The sequence below is a fragment of the Pan paniscus genome, chromosome 18 (genome assembly GCF_029289425.2).
Source record: "Pan paniscus chromosome 18, NHGRI_mPanPan1-v2.0_pri, whole genome shotgun sequence".
Lineage (NCBI taxonomy): Eukaryota > Metazoa > Chordata > Mammalia > Primates > Hominidae > Pan > Pan paniscus.
In genome coordinates, this window is record NC_073267.2 from 67,011,277 (window position 1) to 67,031,512 (window position 20,236).

The 20,236-nt window shown below is 42.9% G+C and overlaps 1 protein-coding gene across 1 annotated transcript in view; it reads left to right on the plus strand.

Moving 5' to 3' along the window:
• Positions 1-1,350: 1,350 nt before the first annotated feature.
• The window catches only part of ADGRG5 (adhesion G protein-coupled receptor G5), a 34,932-nt gene continuing 16,046 nt past the window's right edge, over positions 1,351-20,236 (plus strand). Inside the window, exon 1 of the mRNA XM_055099337.2 lies at positions 1,351-1,676. The gene's annotated coding sequence lies outside the window, so the exon portion shown is untranslated. The remainder of the gene's footprint in view (positions 1,677-20,236) is intronic.

Below are 20,236 nucleotides of genomic sequence, written 5' to 3' on the forward strand. Positions count from 1 at the left end.
AGTAATCTGCCTGCCTCCACCTCCCAAAGTGCTGGGATAACAGGCCTGAGTCACCGCACCCAGCCTCACCACTGGCTTTTGAGCAGGAGAGTATCTTGGTAGTGAGCTTCAGGATCAGGAGTGCAGGGCTAAGTAACAGGCACTAACTTAGCCCCCAACTGAAGCAAGGCACAGTGAGGCTGGTACAGACCCAGGCTAGAGGGGCTATGGGGTAGGCAGGGCCTCCTCCTGAGCCCTAAGAATAGCCACTTGGGCTCACATTCAGCATGAGGAAGGAGGAGGTTGGCATGGCAATCCTAGAGGTAGCTGGGTGACCTCGGAAAGGAAGAGCCTGGAGGTCAAGGCCTGGATCCTGATCAAAGAAAACCGAAGCACAAAGAAGGGCCAAGGCTTGCCCAAGTCACCCAGAGGGAGTGTAGCCCAGGAGTCAGGACACAGGTGCACTGGTGTCCCTGCGAAGCCTTCACTGTGCAGCTGGGGTGGGGACCTGGCTGCCCTCCAAGGAGCAGCTCCCTCCTGCTTCAGCAGAGGCCACTTGTACTACCTGCGAGCTGTATTTGGGCTGATGCGGGAAGGGCCCCAGTGAAGCAGAGAGGAGGGAGACCATGTTAGGACCTGTCTGGTTTCTCCCTTTTGCTGCCTCTCCATCTTTCCCCCAGGGCTGGAAGAGCACATTCCTCAGTCAGTTTTCCCAGGAGTCTGGATGGGGCCCAGGCAAGAGAGAGCACCGTCTCCCCATTACCAACACTCTCTCTCTATCCCCCACACACACCTCCTTGCTTTCCCTTACAGCTCTTCAGAGGGTATGGCTGATGCAGGACAGGCCTATCCAGCTGCCTGGCTCAAGGAGAAGCTGGCCAGCTTTCCAGCCTCACGTTTTCTGGGCTCTGTGGCCAGGGAGGCCCCTCTCCACCATGCTCTGCCACTTGGCAACTCTGGGCCAGGCCCAGGTCCTCTCTGGGCTTCAGGTCCCTCATCTGTGAAATATGACGGCTTCGTAGAGCACTTCCAGTGACTTTGCCAGCCTTACCTTTTGTAAGCCCCACACTGCCCTGCAAGGTGGTACTGTCATTATCTCCATTTTACAGAGGGGAAACAGGTTCAGAGAGCATGAGTGGCTTGCCCCAAGTCACCCACCCAGTAAGTGGTGGGCTTGGTACTTGAACCCAGGCAGTCTGACCAAGCTGCTGCCTGAGGTCTTTGCCATCATCAATATGCCATCAATTGTCAGGTCAGGCAGGGATCATTTTCCCTTTTCTATAGATGGGAAAACTGAGGCCCAGAGGGGCAACATGTCTTGCCCAAAGGTGCAGAGCTCAGGTGGGGCTTGAGCACTGCATAAGGCCACATTGCCATGTCCTTGAGCACCTCCACAGAGGAGCAGCCACCTCAGGAAGTGGCCGCAGACTCTACGGGGTGATACCCTCAAAGGGTGACCAGGGCATGACCGACAGCTCGAAGGAAGCAAAGAGGCTGCTGCTGGTGAAAGAAGAAGTGAAGTGAGAGTGTGGTGCCTGGGCCTGGGGTGAAGGGAGCAGAGAGAAGTGCAGTGGGGGTGCAGGTGTGGGGCGAAGGGAGAAGCCACCCACAGACGCCTCCCGACTTCCCCTTCTTCCTGCAGAAGCTACAAGACAGCAGCCGAGACAGCAGCTGAGACGGCAGCGGCAGCTTCTCAGGTCAGCCTCCTCCGGGCCTCTCCCCACTCTCCTCTGCCCCGTTCTCTGTCCTTATCCACAGGCCCCTCAGTGGGCACTGGCCATACCCATGTCCAGGTGGGCGCAGGCCTGGTGATATCCTGGTGAGCAAGCTGGGGACCCACCCTCCTTCCCTTTCTGGTTGGCAGCTCCACATCTGGGGTAATGTAGAGATCTGTGCTTTTGGAGGGAGGGGCAATTTAAATTAAGAAGTGGTTAGGTATGGGTCTCGAATCTTAGCCTCCCCACGAGGTTTGGGACAAGTGAAGAGAGGTTTCTTTTCTGGACCTCAGTTTCTCATCTGTAAAATGGGGTGAGTCTGGGAACCTGCACCTTGGATGGCTGTCAGGGGCTCAGTAGAGGACCTGGCACACAGTTTGTGCTTGGCAATCTGGAGCAGCTGCAGCTCCTTTCAGAGTGACCTGGATTGGATCCTGGGGACAGCATGTCTCGGGGAAATGGACCTGCTGCTGGCTTGGTCACAGACTTCCTGTTGGGCTCCAGGGTGGCCTCTCTTTCCCAACCTGGGAAATAGGGTTACTATAGCGTTTCTTAGGGCTTTTTTTTTTTTTTTTTTTTGAGACGGAGTCTTGCTTTGTTGCCCAGGCTGGAGTGCAGTGGTGCGATCTTGGCTCACTGCAACCTCCACCTCCCAGGTTCAAGCGAATCTCCTGCCTTAGCCTCCTGAGTAGCTGGGATTACAGGCACCAGCCAGCATGCCTGGCTAATTTTCGTAATTTTAGTAGAGGCGGGATTTTGCCACTTTGGTCAGGCTGGTCTCGGACTCCTGATCTCAGGTGATCCACCTGCCTTGGCCTCCCAAAGTGCTGGGATTACAGGCATGAGCCACCGTGCCTGGCCTCTTAGCGCTTTTTTGCAGAGACCACAGGTTGATTGATTCCTCACCCAGGCCAGGGGCAGGGGCTCCAGACTGTGGTTGGCAGGGGCAGGTGGGGCTGTGTGCGGAGAATGGCTGGCTCAGTAGGCCCTCGTGCTGCTGGGGAGAGGTGGGCTTCAGGGGTGCATGGTCAGCTGTAGGGAGGAAGGCAGGGGTTCCCAAGCCTTGTGCTCAGATGTATTCCTGGCCAAGGACTTTGATCAGAGCCCTGGACTTTTCTCAGGGCCTGATTCCCAGGAGAGGATCAGGGAAATTGTTGTTTGAATTTCTCTTTCTGGGAAATAGATTTCCTTGGCCTCATTTTACAGATGAAAAAACCTGAGACACAGAGAGGTCAGGTGCCTGCCCAGTGTCACACAGCCTAGGCACTGAATACTGGAACTGGTTATCAAATTCTCATCTTCCAAAGGCTCTGTCCTGTGCTCCACAGCTCCTCATTTCTCTATTGGCCTAAATAGAGTCTTGTCCGCACAGCAACTCAGCTGCCCAACCATCTTTGGGAGGCTGCAGTGTGCAGGGGGTAGTACCCTGGACCCTGGAGGCCTGGGTTTGAGTCCCAGCTTGCCCACTGGCCTGCTGTAGAACCTCAAGCAGACTCCTCTTACGCAGTATTCGGTTTCCCCACCATCAACTGGAACCATCCTGGAAGTCAGATAAGGGATTGCTGTTTCCTAGAAGGCCACAAATAATGAATTGCAGGGTGGAAAATGAAATGGCTCAGCGTGTGGGGGGATGGTGCATGGTAACCTCTCTGAAGGGATGTGGAGGGGAATTTGGAGGTTGCAAGCAGAAGTGAAGACCGTGGTTTGCTCCTGGGAAAGGGGGTGGAAACCACAGCTTCTATCTGGAGTGCCTGGGGGAGGTATCACTTCTGCTTTGGCCTCAATTTCTTCAGTTGTGTGGTAGGGTCAGGTTTTTCTTCCCTCAGTGCCTGCCTGGAACCAGTGGGGGTAAGAGCCTGGTCTTACACCTTGCAGGTCAAATCCATCTATCTCTCTGGGCCTCAGTTTCACCAACAGTATAGTGAAGGGGTGGATAAATTGGCCCAAGATCCTTTCTGTGCTGTCAGGTCCTCCACTACTGGGCCTGAGTTATCTCTCCTGAATGATTTCCTTCAGTAGCTTCTTTTGCCTCCCCAAACCTTTCTGTTTTTTGTTTGTTTGTTTGTTTTGTTTTGCTTTTGAGACAGAGTCTCACTCTGTCACCCAGGCCGGAGTGCAGTGTCGCAATCACAGCTCCCAGGCTCAAGTAATCCTCCCATCTCAGCCTCCCGAGTAGCTGGGACCACAGGCTCATGCCACCATGCTGGGTTAGGTTTTTTAATGTTTAATTTTGTAGAGATGGGGTCTCCCTATGTTACTCTGGCTGGTCTCAAACTCCTGGGCTCAAGTGATCCTCCTGCTTCAGCCTCCCAAAGTGCTGGGATTAAGGCATGAGCCACCGCACCCGGCTCCCCCAAATCTTGTCCCTTGTCTTTTCTCTGAGGTTCTGAGAGGGTAAGTAAATAACACAGCCAAATAAATAACCAAATAACCAAATAAATAAGAACCCAGTCCTCTGTGACTCCAGAGTCTCTATTTCATATTAAAAATAAACATATATATTTAAAAAATTCATGTTAAGAAAAATGGGTGACCACCTGGAGAAAAAATGAAATTGGATTTATATCTCCCAGTGCATCCCAGTATCAATGCAAATGGACTGGAGATTTCAATTTGAAAAATGAATCTATAAAAGTACTGGAAGAAACAGGCAAATTCCTTCATGACACTGGAGTGGAGACTGGGCTTGGTGGCTTCCTCCTGTGATCCCAGCCCTTTGGGAGGCTGAGGCGGGAGGATCGCTTGAGCCCAGGTGTTGGAGACCAGCCTGGGCAACATGCTGAAACCACGTCTCTACGATAGCTGGGCTTGGATGTGCCAGTTGATACAAAAGTGCCCCAGTTGATACAATAAGTTGCATACTCTACAAACTATTCTGCATTTTGCTTTTTCACTTGAAAATACGTCTTGGAGAGCTTTCCATGTCAATAAGAGGAGACCTTCCATTTCTTCATCTGCATATTCTAATGTTGTTAGGGATAAGTTACAGTTTATTTAATTAGCTCCCTGTTCATAGATATTTGTGCTGGTTCTAGTTATTTGCTCTTACAAACAATGTAGCTGTGCTTATATTATTTCTCACATATGCGAGTTCACCATTTATTTATTTTTATTTTTTGAGATGGAGTCTTGCTCTGTCACCCAGGCTGGAGTGCAGTGATGTGATCTCTGTTCACTGCAACCTCTGCCTCCCGGGCTCAAACGATTCTCCTGGCTCAGCCTCCCGAGTAGCTGGGATTACAGGCATGCTCCACTGCGCCTGGCTAATTTTTGTATTTTTTAGTAGAGACAAAGTTTCACCTTGTTGGCCAGGCTGGTCTTGAACTCCTGACCTCAGGTGAGCCTCCTGCCTCGGCCTCCCAAAGTGCTGGGATTACAGGTGTGAGCCACCGTGTCTGGCTCTATTTATTTATTTTTGATACAGGGTCTCATTCTGTCACACAAGCTGGAGTGCAGTGCCACCATCATAGCTCAATGCAGCCTCAAACTCCTGGGCTCACGTGATCCTCTCACCTCAGCATTCCAAGCAGCTGAAACTACTGGGTGCATGGCACCATGCTCAGCTAATGTTTCTGATTTTTAGTAGAGACAAGATCTTGCTATGTTGCTCAGGCTGGTCTCGAATTCCTGAGCTCAAATGATCCTCCTGCCTCGGCCTACCAAAGCGCTGAGACTACAGGTATGAGCTACCACGCCCTGCCATTTGCCCATTTTTATATTGGGTTAGACTTTTCCTTATCAATTTCTAGAAACTTTTACATAATAGGAAAATCAGCTCTTGTCTATTATACATATATAAAACTATTACATGCAAATATTTTTCCTAATTTGTCATTTGTCTTTTAACATTACATATGGCCTTCTTTTGGCCAGGTAGAAGTGTCTTTTAAAATAATTTTTATGTAATAAAATGTATCTGTATTTTCTCTTTTGGCTTCTGGATTTTGAGTCATAGCTAGAAAAACCTTCCCCACTCCAGTGTTTTCTTATTTGGTTTCTGTTTTTTGTTTTTGAGACAGGGTTTTGATCTGTCACCCAGGCTGGAGTGCAGTGGCACAATCATAGCTCACTGCAGCCTCAACCTCCGGGGCTCAAGTGATCCTCCCACCTCAGCCTCCCGAGTAGCTGGGACTACAGGTGTGCACCACCATGCCCAACTAATATTTTGTAGAGATGGGGGTCTTGCTGTGTTGCCCAGGGTGGTCTCCATCTCCTGGGCTCAAGTGATCCTCCCGCCTTGGCCTCCCAAAGTGCTGGGATTACAGGTGTGAGCCACTGCACCTGGCCTGTCCAGATTTTGCATGTAATAAAATATATGGATTTTTTTTCAAGAATGGGATTAGGTTGTTTTGCAATGTGCTTTCTGTCTTTCATGAGCAATATGCCACTATTATTTCTTCCATATTGATAGTCATTTGGAGCATTTAAAAATCCTATTAAAATATTTGTGTTTTTTTTGTTGTTGTCATGAAGGTAATATGTTTGTTGTAGAAAATTTAAACAATACAGAAAATATAAAAGGAAGTTTTGAAAAAACCTCTCCCCTCAAAAAAGCATTATTAACATTTTGGTGGCCACCCTTCTAGAGCTCCCAATATGCTTCAGCATGCATACAAACATAATTTTTCATAAATGAGATTATGTGTGTTATTTTCAACCTGTCCTTTCCACTCAGTGATATGCTGTGCTCTTCTTTTACATGGCTTTGTCTTTTGTTTGTTTTTGGTTTTGTTTTTTTTGAGACGGAGTCTCGTTCTGTCGCCAGGCTGGAGTGCAGTGGCGCAATCTCGGCTCACTGCAACCTCTGCCTACTGGATTCAAGCGATTCTCCTGCCTCAGCCTCCTGAGTAGCTGGGATTACAGGCGCCTGCCACCAAACCCAGCTAATTTTTTTGTATTTTTAGTAGAGACGCGGTTTCATCATGTTGACCAGGATGGTCTCAATCTCCTGACCTTGTGATCCGCACCTGCCTCGGCCTCCCAGAGTGCTGGGATTACAGGCGTGAGCCACTGCGCCCAGGCTGTTTTTTGTTTTTGGAGAAGAGTCTCACTCTGTCATCCTGGCTGGAGTGCAGAGGTGCCATCATAGCTCACTGAAGCATTGAACTCCTGGACTCAAGCAATCCTCTTGCCTCAGCCTCCTGAGTAGCTAGGATTACACATGTGCCAACACGCCTGGCTAATTTTTATATTTTTAGTAGAGATGGGGTTTTTCCATGTTGCCCAGGCTGGTCTTGAACTCCTGACCTCAAGTGATTTGCCCACCTAGGCCTCCCAGCGTGCTGGGATTACAGGTATGAGCCATCACGCCTGGCCTCAAAATATTTTTTAGAGAAAGGGTCTCGCTATGTTGCCTAGGCTGGTCTTGAACTCCTGGCCTCAAGCGATTCTCCTGCCTTAGTTTAGGATTACAGGTGCAAACCATGGTGCCTGGCTATACACATCTTTTTTTTTTTTTTTTTAAAGAATACACATAATTCTTAATAGTGAAATGACAATCTGTTGCATATTTTAACTTTTAATTTTGAGAAAATTATAAATGCACAGAAGGTTGCAAAAAATAGTACAGAACGTTTTGTATACCCTTCACTTATTCTCCAGTAGTAACATCTTGCATGCCTATAGTATAATATCAAAGCCAGGAAATTGTCTTTGGTATAGTTCACAGACTTCATTCTGTATTATACTCACTCATTTATGTACGCCGGTTCTTTGGTAAGTATATTTTAACTTTATAAGAAACTGCCAAATGGTTTTCCTTGCAATTTTATGACATGATAAAATAAAAGATTCCTGTAAACAACACCACGATCAAGACACAGAACTGTTCCATCGCCACAAGGATCCCTTGTGTGAGACCTTTAAAGAAACACACTCCCCCTCCCTAACCCTTTGCAACTACTAATCTGTTCTCCATCTTTATCATTTCGTCATTTCAAGACTGTTAAATAAATTGAATCACACAGCATGCAACGTTTTGAGATTGGCTTTTTTTTTTTTTTTGGCTCATGATAATTCCTTTAAGATCCATCCAAGTTGTGTGTGTCAGTAGCTTTTTTTTAGAAATTCATTTTTTAACTGCTGAGAATTGTATTTCAGAGTGTAAAGGTATCACCATTTAACCATTTTCACCCACTTTGAGGCTATCATGAATAAAGCTGCTATGACTGTTCATATATAGGTTTTTGTGTGAACACGAGGTTTCATTTCTCTGGGATAAAAGTCCAAGAGTGCAATTATTGGGTCATATGATAGGTACATGTTTAGTTTTATAAGAAACTGTCGAACTGTTTTCCAGAACGGCATTGGAGTGTAATTTATTTATTCCTCTATTGATAGACATTCACATAGCTTTCAACTTTTCTTTATTAACAATACTATTCTAAATATTCTTGTATGTGTATAATCCTGGCTTGCCCTATTCTTTCCATAGGATAAATTCATAAGAATGAGTTTCCTGGCTCAAAGGATATTCAGAACATAAAGTTCCAATGTGTTGCTAAGCCGTCCCCTTGCAGATGAGGCTCAGATCTTAGACAGAGAGTGCAGGAATGTGCCTGTCCCTACAGACTCACTGGGTGCTATCATATTTCAGATCTTTGCAGATCCAATGGTGGAAAAATGAGAACTCATGTTCTTAACTACTTTCCTCTGCCACTACCATCAAACACATATTTTGAGTTTTGTGGCTCTCCCTCTTGAAGCCTTGCAAGTTTTTGTTGACTTCCTTTCTTCTAAGAGGAGGATCATCAGTTCTCTTGCCCTCCCTCCCCTATTTCCTCTTCTTCATCCTCTTAATATGTTTTTTGATTGGATTTCTAAAGTCTTGTCTATAGAGGTATACATACAATAAAATTCACCCTTTTGGAGAGGAGTTTTTGCATTTTGACAGATGTGTACAGCCATGTATACATGTATATTACAATCAAAATATAGAACATTGCTGTCCCCTGAAAAGTTGTCTCAGGCCCTTTTGTAGTTAATATCTTTTCCCTACTCCCTGGCAACTACTGATTTGTTCTCTGATCCAATAGTTTTGACTTTTCTAGATTCCACTTCCATGTTACATTCCCTCCAGAAATGAATGAGGCTTCCAGCTGTTCTATATCCTCATAATACTTTGTATTACCATTTTAATCCTAGTCATTCTAGAAGGTGTGTAGTGATATCTGATTGTGGTTTTTATATGCATTTCTCTAATGACTAATGATATTGAGTGTTTCTCATGTGCTTATTTGCATCTATACATTTTTTTTTTAACATGTAGTTCCAGCTCTGTCACCCAGGCTGAAATGCAGTGGCATGATCTCAGCTCACTGCAGCCTCCTCCTCCTGGGTTGAAGCAATTCTCCTGCCTTAGACTCTTGAGCAGCTAGGATTACAGGCACATGCTACCACACCTGGCTAATTATTGTATTTTTAGTAGAGACAGGCGTTTCACCATGTTGGCCAGGCTGGTTTCAAACTCCTGACCTTGGGTGACCCACCCGCCTCGGCCTCCCAAAGTGCTGGGATTACAGGCATGAGCCACCGCGCCCGGCCCATCTGTACATCTTCATTGGTATAGTGATTGTTCAAATCTTTTCCTATATTTATTGGGTTGTTTGTCCTCTTATTAGTTGTGTAAGAGTTCTTTATGTAGTCCAGATACAATTTTTTAAAAACATCAGATATGTGTTTGTAAATATTTTCTCCCAGTCTGTGGCTTATCTTCTCGTTTTGCTAACCATGACTTTCAAAAAGCAGAAGTTTTAATTTTGATGAAATTCAACTTATCAGTTTTTTGTTGTTATTGTTGCCATGGATCATGTTTTTGGTGTTGTTTCTAAGAAATCTTTGCATAACCTAAGTCAGAAGGATTTTCTTTTTTGTTTTTTCCAAGGAGTTTTACAGGCATATCTTGGAGATATTGTGGGTTTGGTTTTAGACCATCACAGTAAAGCAAATATGGTAATAAAGTGAGTCACACAAATTGTTTGGTTTCCCAGTGCATATAAAAGTTATGCTTACGGCCAGGCACGGTGGCTCATGTCTGTAATCCCAGCACTTTGGGAGGCCGAGGCGGGCGGATCATGAGGTCAGGAGATCGAGACCATCCTGGCCAACATGGTGAAACCCCATCTCTACTAAAAATACAAAAATTAGCCGAGCATGGTGGTGTGTGCCTGTAATCCCATCTACTCGGGAGGCTGAGGCAGGAGAATCACTTAAACCTGTGAGGTGGAGGCGGAGGTTGCAGTGAGCTGAGATCGCACCACTGCATTCCAGCCTGGGCGACAGAGCGAGACTGTCTCACACATGAAAAAAGTTATGTTTACATTATACTGTAGTCTATTTAGTGTGCAAAAGCATTATGTCTAAAAATGTACATACCTTAGTTAAAGGACACTTTATTGCTAAAAAGTACTAGCAATCTATCTGAGCCTTCAACAAATCACACGCTTTTTTGCTGGTGGAAGGTCTTGTCTTGATGCTGATCAAGGTGGTGGTGGTTGAAGGTTGGGGTGGCTGGCTGTTTCTTAAGACAGCAGTGAAGTTTGCCACATCAGTTGACTCTTCCTTTCATAAGATGTTTTTCTGTAGCATGTGATGCTGTTTGATAGTATTTTACTCATGGTAGAGCTTCATTCAAAATTGGAGTCCGTCCTCTCAAACCCTGCAGGGGCTTTATCCACTACATTTATTTAATATTCTAAATCTTTTGTTGTCATTTCCACAGTGTTCACCATATCTTCACCAGGAGTAGATTCCATTTCAAAAAACCACTCATTGTTCATCTATGAGAAGCGACTCCTCATCCATTCAAGTTTGATCATGAGACTGCAGCAATTCAGTCACATCTTCAGGATCCACTACTAATTCTAGTTCTCTTGCTATTCTAATCACATCTGTAATTACTTTCCCCACTGAAGTTTTGAACCCCTCAAAGTCGTCCATGAAGCATGGAATCAACCTCTTCCAAACTCCTGTTAATGTTGATATTTTGACTTCTTCCCATGAATCACAATCACATGTTCTTGCAGCATCTAGAAGGGTGAATCTTTTCCAGATTTTCAATTTACTTTGCCCTGATCCATCAGAGAAATCACTATCTATGACAGCTATAGCCTTATGAAATTTGTTTCCTAAATAATAAGACTTGAAGGTCGAAATGACTCCTTGATCCATGGGCTGCAGAATGGATGTTGTGTTAGCAGCACGAGAACAACATTGATCTCCTTGTGCATCTCCATCAGAGCTCTTGGGTGACTAGGTACATTGTCGATGAGCAGAAATATTTTGAAATAAACCTTTTTTTTTTTTTTTGAGTAGTAGGTCTTAACAGTGGGTTTAAAATATTCAGGAAACTATGCTATAAATAGATTGCTATCATACAGGCTTTGTTATTCCATTTGTAGAGCACAGGCAGAATAGATTTAGCATAACTCTTAAGAGACCTAGGATTTTCAGGATGTTAAATGAGTATTGGCTTCCATTGAAAGTCACCAGCTGCATTACCCGCTAACAAGGGAGTTAGCCTGTCCTTTGAAGCTTTGAAACCAGGCATTGATTTCTTCTCTCTGGCTATGAAACTCTTAGATGGCATCTGCTTCCAATATGAGGCTCTTTCATCTACACTGAAATTCTGTTGTTTAATGTAGCCACCCTCATGCATGATGTTAGCTAGTTCTTCTGGATAACTTGCTTCTCCATCAGCACTTGCTGTTTCACTTTGTACTGCTATGTCATGGAGATGGCTTTTTTCCTGAAACCTCATGAACCAACCTCTGCTAGCTTCCATGTTTTTTCAGCTTCCTCACCCACCTTGGCCTTCATAGAATTGAAGAGTTAGAGCCTTGCTCTGAACTAGGCTTTGGCTTAAGGGAACATTGGCCGGGGGGCTGGTTTGATCTTCTATCCAGATCACTGAAGCTTTCTCCATATCAGCAATAAGGTTGTTTTGCTTCATGTGTTCACTGGAGTAGCACTTTAAATTTTCTTTAAGAGCTTTTCCTTTGCATTCATAACTTTGTGAACTGTTTGGTGCAGGATGCCTCGCTTTTGCCTTATCTGGGTTTTCACGTGTCTTCCTCACTGAGCTTAAAATTTCTAGCTTTTGATTTAAAATGAGAGATGTGTGACTCTTTCTTCTACTTGAACACTTAAGAGGCCATTGTAGAGTTACTCATTGTTCTAATTTCGATATTGTTGTGTCCTAGAGAATAGGGAGGCCCAAGAAGAGGGAGGGAAACGGGAACAGCTAGTTGGTGGAGCAGTCAAAACACATACATTTATTGGTTAAGTTTGCCATCTTATATGGGCGCAGTTTGTGGTACTCCAAAACAATTACAATAGTAACATCAAAGATCTCTGTTCACAGATCACCACAGCAGGTATAATAATAATGAAAAAGTTTGAAATATTATGAGAATTACCAAAACAGGACCCAGCCATTAAGTGAACACTTACTATTGGAAAAATGGTGCAGATAGACTTCCTTGATGCAGGGTTGCTGCAATCTTCAATTTGTAAAAAAAACCCACAAGATTTGCAAAATGCAAGAAAGCCAGGTATACCTGTACAGTTTTAGTCTTGTTATTTGCATCTGTGATCCATTCTGAGTTAAATTTTGTATGTGCTTCAAGATATGGATTCAAGATGGCTTTTTTTTTTGGCATGAGATATCCAATTGTTCCATCACTAATTGTTGAATCAATTATCCTTTCTCTACTGAATTATCTTTGCATCTTTGTCAAAAATTAATCGACAAAAATCAATATATGAACAAATTTTTGGACTCTCTATTCTGTTCTATTCATCTCTATATCTGTCCTTATGCCAGTAACACACTGTCTTGATTATTGTAGCTTTATAGTAAGCCTTGAAATCAGGTAGTGTGACTCCTCCAACTTCATTCTTCTTTATCAAAATTGTTTTGTCAATTCAAGATCCTTTGTTTTTACATATAAATTTTACAGTCAGCTTGTCATTTTCTAAAAAATATCCCGCAGTGATTTTAACTGGAATTGGATCTATATTCATGAGGGGTGTTGGTCTGTAGTTACCTTGTAATGTCTGTGGCTAGTTTTGGTATACAGTAATATTAGCCTCCTAAAATGAATTTGGAAGCATTTTCCCTTCTATTTTCTAAAGGAATACATTTAGGATTGTTATCATTACTTATTTTGTCTTCCATTTTTTTGTAAGAGTTTCTGTAGAATTGATATTATAACTTTTTTAAATGTTTGGAAGAATTAATCAGTGAGGCCATCTGGGCCTAGTGTTTCTTTGTGGGAAGATTTTTAAATTACAAATTCAATTCCTTTAATCAATGAAGGACTATTCCTATTTTCTATTTTTTCTTGAGTAAGCATTGGTAGTTTGTGTATTTCAAGGAATTTTTTTTCATTTCACCTAAGTTATGTAATTTATTGCCATGAATTGTTAATATTATTCTCCTGTTTTTTAATATCTGCAGGTTCTGTAGTGATAGCCCCTCTTTTATTGCTGATAACTGGTCATTGCACTTTGTCCTTTTTTCCCCTTTATCATTCTGCCTAGAGACTTATCAATATTATTGAGCTTTTCAAATAACCAGCTTTTGGTTTCATTAATTTTTCTCTACTCCATTTTCTATTTTATTGATTTATAATTTTATCTTTTTTTTTTTCTTTTTTCGAGATGGAGTCTCGCTCTGTTGCCCAGGTTGGAGTGCAGTGGCACAATCTCAGCTCACTGCAAGCTCTGCCTCCCAGGTTCACGCCATTCTCCTGCCTCAGCCTCCCGAATAGCTGGGACTACAGGCACCTGCCACCATGCCCGGCTAACTTTTTGTATTTTTAGTAGAGATGGGGTTTCACCGTGTTAGCCAGGATGGTCTCAATCTCCTGACTTTGTGATCTGCCCACCTTGGCCTCCCAAAGTGCTGGGATTACAGGCGTGAGCCACCACGCTCGGCCATAATTTTATCTTTATTATTTTTCCTTCTGCTTATTTTATGCTTAGTTTGCTCTTCTTTTTATATTTATTAAGGTGGAAGCATAGATCACTGACTTGAAATCCTTCATCTTTCCTAATGTAAGCGTTTAATGCTAGAAATTTTTCTCTAAGCACTGCTTTAGCTGCATCCCATAAATATTATGTTGTGTTTTCTTTTTTATTCAGTTGAATATATTTTATAATTTCCCTTGTGATTTTGTCTCTGACTCATGGGTTACTTAATAGTGTATTATTTAATTTCCAAATATTTGGAGGATTTTTTGGGGCCTCTTTATGTTTTTTAATTCTAGTTTAAGTTCCTGGTGTTTACAGAATTTACTTTGTGTGCTTTTAATCCTTTTATATTTATTGAGATTTATTTTATGGCCCAGAATATGGTCTATTTTTGTGAATGTTTCCTGTTGTAATTGAAAATAATATGTATTTTGCGTAATTAGGAGAGTGTTATATAAATATAAAGAAGATAGTTAATAGTGTTGTTCATGTCTTCTGATATGGTTTGGCTGCATCCCCACCAAAATCTCATCTTGAATTGTAGTTCCCATAATCTCCATGTGTCATGGGAGGGACTGATGGGAAGTGATTGGATCATGGGGGCAGTTTCCCCCATGCTGCTCTCGTGATAGTGAGTGAGTTCTCATGAGATCTGATGGTTTTATAAGCATCTGGTTTTTCCCCTGCTAGCCATTCTCTCTCCTGCCACCCTTTGAAGAGGTGCCTTCCTCCATGATTATATACCCAGTCTTGGGTATTTCTTCATAGCAGCATGAGAATGGACTGATATATCTTCTATATCAATTTTTGTCTACTTCTAGCAATTACTCAGAGACAAATATTGCATTTTGCAACTATAAGTGTTGGTTTGTCAATTTCTCCTTTTAGTGTTATCAATTTTTGCTTTATTTTTCAAAACTCTGTTATTAGGTGCACACACATTAAAGATTGTTACATTTTCTTGACGAATTAGTCTTTAGCATTATATAATCTTTATCCCTGGTAAAATTCCTTATCCTGAAGTTTACTTTTTCAGATATTAATATAGCTATTCCCTCTTACTTATTGATATGGTTTGGCTCTGGGTCCCCATGCAAATCTCATGTTGAACTGTAATTTTTCAATGTTGGGGAGGGACCTGGTGGAAGGTGATTGGATCATGGGGACAGATTTCCCCCTTGCTGTTCTCCTGATAGTGAGTGAGTTTTCACAAGATCTGATGGTTTAGAAGTGTGTAGCACTTCCCCCTTCTCTCTCTCTCTCCCCTGCTGCCATGTGAAGACATGCTTGCTTCCCCTTCGCCTCCCGCCATGATTGTAAGTTTCCTAAGGTCTCCCCAGCCATGCCTGTGGAACTGTGACTCAAACCTCTTTTCTTTATATTACTCAGTCTTTGATGGCTCTTTATAGCAGTGTGAAACTATACTAATACACTTATGATTGGTATATCTTTTTTCCATCATTTTACATGTAATTTATTGGTGTCTTTATATTTGATACGTGTTTCTTGAAGACAGTATGTAGTTAGGTTTTGCTTTTATAATCCAGTCAGACAATTTTTGCCTTTTAATTGGAGCATTTGGACTATGCTTAATGTAATTATTTATATGATTGGGTTTATATCTACCATCTTGCTATTTGTTTTCTCTATATTCCATCTGTTCTTTGTTTCTTTTTCTTCTTGTCCTGTCTTATTTTGGATTGAGCAGTTTTCATAATATTATTTTATCTCTACTATTGCCTTACTAGCTGTATCTTATAATTTTCTCTTTTTTGTGATGGCATTGTAGGATTTAAATACACATATTTAACTTTCCACAATTTACCTTTGAATAACATTACAATACTTAAAATATAGTTTAAGGACCTCACAACCAAATACTTCCATTTCCTCTCTCCTGCCTGTCGTGCTATTTTTGTGGTACACTTCTACTTCTACAGACACTATGATCTCCACAATGCATTGTTACTGTTTTTACATTAAACAGATATTAAAACCAAGGTAATTTATTTTATATTTGACACATTTTTGCCAGTTTCAATACTCTTCATTTCTTTGTTTAAGTCCAAATTTCCAACTGGCATAATTTTTCTTCTGCCCTAAGAATTTTCTTCAATATTTATTTTAGTGCCAATCTGCTGGCAATGAATTCTCAAACTCCTTGCTCATCTGAAGAAGTTCTTATTTTGCCTTCTTCTTCTTCTTTTTTTTTTTTTTTTTTGAGACAGGGTCTTGCTCTGTCACCCAGGCTGGAGTGCAATGGCATGATCATGGCTCACTGCAATCTTGACCTCCTGGACTCAAGTGATCCTCCAGCCTTAGCCTCCTGAATAGCTGGGACTACAGGTGCATGCCACCATGCCTGACTAAGTTTTGTATATTTTCTAGAGACGGGTTTTTGCCATGTTGGCCAGGCTGGTTTTGAACCCCTGAGCTCAAGCGATCTACCCACCTCAGCCTCCCAAAGTGCAGGGATTACAGGTGTGAGCCACTGCACCCGAACTTGTCTTCGTTTTTGAAAGATATTTTCACTGGGCATGGAGTTTTAGAATGACAGATTTTTATTGAAAGATATGGCTGCGTTATCATCTGGTTTTGATAGTTTCTGATAAGAAGTCTCTTGTAGTTCATATTTTTTATCTTCTGTGTACAATGGCTCTTTTCTCTGGCTGACTTCAAGATTTTATCTTCGGTTCTGCAGCAGTTTGACTAGGATGTATCTAGATGTGTTTTTCTTTGCATTTATTCCATCGGGTTTTGCAGAGCTTCTTGGATCTGTGGTTTGTTGTCTTTTATTAATTTTGGGAAAAAATTGGCCATTTTTTAATTTTCAATTTTCTTTTCTTTCTGTTTCTATTTATTCTTCTCTGTTCTCTCTCCTTTAGCTAGGATTCCAGTTACATATATACAGACCATTTGCACAGTTCTTGGGTAATCTGTTAATTTTTATTTTCACTCTTCTTACTCTTTATATTTCAATTTGGATAATTTATATTACACTATCATCAAGTTCAAGGATTCTTTACTTTGCTGTGTCCAGTTTGCTAATAAACCCATTGAAGGAATTCTTCATCACTGATATCGAGTTTTTTATTTCTAACATTTCTACTTGACTAGCCTTAATAGTTTCCATTGTTCTGCTGAAATTTCCCGTCTGTTCTTAGAAGTTTACCTTTTCCACTACACCCTTTAACATATTTATCAGAGCTATCTTGTCTCTATATGATAGTTCCAACATTTTGGCCATCTCTAAGATCTGGTTCTGTATGTCTTAAAATCTTTGACTAACTACCAGGCATTGTGTGTAATGGAACAGTAGTAAAGTAAATGATATTTATGCCTAGAAATTGGAATATTTCTTATGTCATGGCTGTAGTATAGGCCTCAAGTCAATATAATCTGTAGTTGATTTAGGTTTAAGTTTTATTTATTTATCTGTTTATTTAGAGATGGAGTCTCACTATGTTGCCCAGGCCAATCTTGAACTCTTGGGCTCAAATGATCCTCCTGCCTTGGCCTCCCAAAGTGCTGGGATTACAGGCATGAGCCACAGTGCCCAGCTGGATTTAGGTTTTATTGTTGCTATAGTTACCTTCTGTATACTACAGGCTCCAAATTTCTCCAGTGGTGGACTGTCCCTACATTGTGTTCAGCATGAGGACTTGAGTCCCACAGGAATTTTCCCAGTGTCCCCACTCTGCGCTCAGCATTGCATGCATACAACACAGAGGAAATCTCTCTTCGTGTTCTAGTCCCTTCTCCAGTGGTAGACTGCTGTTACTTGTTGCTTGGTGCAAGGCTTGTGGTGGAGGCAGTGAATTCTTGATTCTCCTGCTCTAGCTTCAGCCTTAGACAGTCTTGAGCCCCAGGAGTGGGGCTTTCTAAGTGTTCCTGTTTCTCCTCCAGTTTTTGACAACCTCTGCTTCTTATTCAGTGCAGGTACTAGAGTGCAGGCAGACTTCTTCCCCTTCATCCCCATGGGAACCAAACTCTGCCTTATTGGTTGGGGGATCTTGAGTGGGAGTGAGATTCCTGTTCTTTTCCCAGTAGTAGCAGCAGCCCTCTGTTTTATATCAGTGCAAAATCCTGGACACTAATGGGTTGCCTCTTCCTTGCCAGTGTCCAGTGGCTTTTTTTTTTTTTTTTTTTTTTTTGGTTTTCTTTTGAGACAGGGTCTCACTCTGTTGCCCAGGATGGAGAACAGTGGTGCTATCACGGCTCACTGCAGCCTCCAACTTCCCAGGCTCAGGTGATCCTCACACCTCAGCCTCCTGAGTAGCTGGGACTACAGGTGTGCACCACCACATCTGGCTAATTTTTTTTTTTTTTTTTTTTTTTTTTAGAGACAGAGTTTTGCCATGTTGCCCAGGCTGGTCTTGAACCCCTAGGCTCAAGCAATTCACCTACCTCGGCCACCCAAAGTGTTGGGATTACAGGCATGAGCCAAGGCGCCCAGCACTGATGGCTTTTGCTTAGTGTCACTGCAGCATTGTGGTGGGAGGGTCTCCTACTCCTCCAGCAGCAGCAGTCAACATTTGCTTTATAGCAGGTCAGGGACCTGTGGGATGGGCATCTTAAATCAAAGCAAAGCCAGGGTGCAGGTGTTTATCTCTCGGCAGCAGCCAATTACCACCTTGCACTCATGCAGGGCCCAGAGCGCAGATGGGCTTCTCCAGGTACTCCTGCTCCACCCTCAACCCTTGGCATGTCCTGCATGGCTATGTTACCATGGGGCCTCTCTCAGGCCCTGTCCCACTCCACATCATTCTCATAAGCATCCAGTGGAGGACTGTAGGAAGAAACTGAGGGTACAGGTTACCCTTGTGTCTGGGGCTCCCAGTAAACTGCCACTCTAGCTAATGCTCAGCCATTAAGGTTTCATTAAGATACTAGTCATTTTCTCCTTATCTACTTTTGTGGCAACTACCTATTCCTCTGTGCTCTGTCAAACATGAAACAGATCATGTGTTTCATCCATCAAAGATAATGTGTTCTGGTTACCTCCAGAAACCAGTTTGCTTGGTGGCCTGTGACCCCAGCTCTCCAGTAGGCTAAAAAAAAAAAAAGATTTTGTATATTATTTGGCTTTCCCATTGTTATGATGGGAACAATACTCCCATCTGACTCTCTACTTTCTAGGTGGAAATCGAAATCATCTTAATATGGTTTTTACACAATTAAAAAAACTCCTGTTCAATGTTTCTATTATGACTATATGCATTACATTCCATATTAAGTCGTGTAGCAGCATTTCATTTTCTTGTACAACTTGGTTTTCTTGAAATTAATTGCTTCTTTTTATTTTTGCATTTATAAACTTTGGTAAGACATCTCAAAAAAACAATTTTTCTAGATGTTCAAACCTATTCGATAGTCTATCTACTCTCCTTTTCCTCTTCCTTATTTTTTTCTTGAAGCCCTCCCTCCCAGGGCATTCTTTTCTCCTGCTCCCTCCAGATGGGAAATGCCCTAGTCCTGCTGTTCAGCATCAACCCGGGCCTTCCCTTCACACATTTTCTGGGGAGTAGCTTTACCTCTCCCATGGTAGGATACAGGGTTTCCTGTACCCTGTGTCTTCTTTCATGATATACTTTCTCATTTTGTTGGAGCACATCCTCCAGCAGCTTCTCAAGAAAGGGTGTGTGTTTTGAAATTCTCAGTAATCCTTGGTTGACCATTCAAGAGAGGAGCACTAAAAACCTAATTGCTTGGCAGAGCTTGGTGACTGGTGAAGTTTCACTGTAAGTTAGGTCTTGGCCATAACATTGAGGAACACAAAAATGGAAGTAGCTATAGGATACTATTCTTGGAATGGTTAGCTCCTCAGAGACTTTTCTCCTGCCTTGGGGCATAACCCTGGTTGCTGCAGTCTTCTGGAATCTGAGTGGGGGAGGATGTGGGGAGGGGATATTGCTTAATTCCCCCTTCTGTTCTGATTATGGTGCATCCTCTCTCCAGAGAGTAAACTTTGTGTGGAGCAGGATTGGGGATGGTAGGATGGTGAGGAAACTCCTGAATACTGGAGGTGGCAGGGGAGATCTGGGGACTGAGTTGGGCATTTTAAAGACTCACAACCAACAAACTCTGTTTTTATTTTTATTTTTTATTTTTTTGAGACAAGGTCTCATTCTGTTGCCCAGGCTGGAGTGCAGTGGTATGATTTTGACTCACTGCAGCCTCCATCTCCTGGGCAGGATCCACCTCACCCACCTGAGTAGCTGGGGACACAAGCGCAGGCCACCATACCCAGCTAATTTTTGTATTTTTTTTTTTAGAAGCAGGGTTTTGCCATGTTGCCCAGGCTGGTCTGGAACTCCTGGTCTCAAGCAATCCTCCTGCCTTGGCCTCCCAAAGAGTTGGGATCACAGGCATGAGCCGCCGTGCCTGGCCAACAATCGCTGTTTTTAGCCTCTTCCTTCATCCCCACTTCAGGGGTAACTGATGCCTCCAGTTCTCAAGTGCTTCCAAGGTTGTGAGGCTTCTCCTTGTCTCCTGCCAACACCACACCTCTCCCCACTGCAGGCACTTGGGTTCAACTTTTTTCGGTCTGCTAAACGTCTTACCAGGTG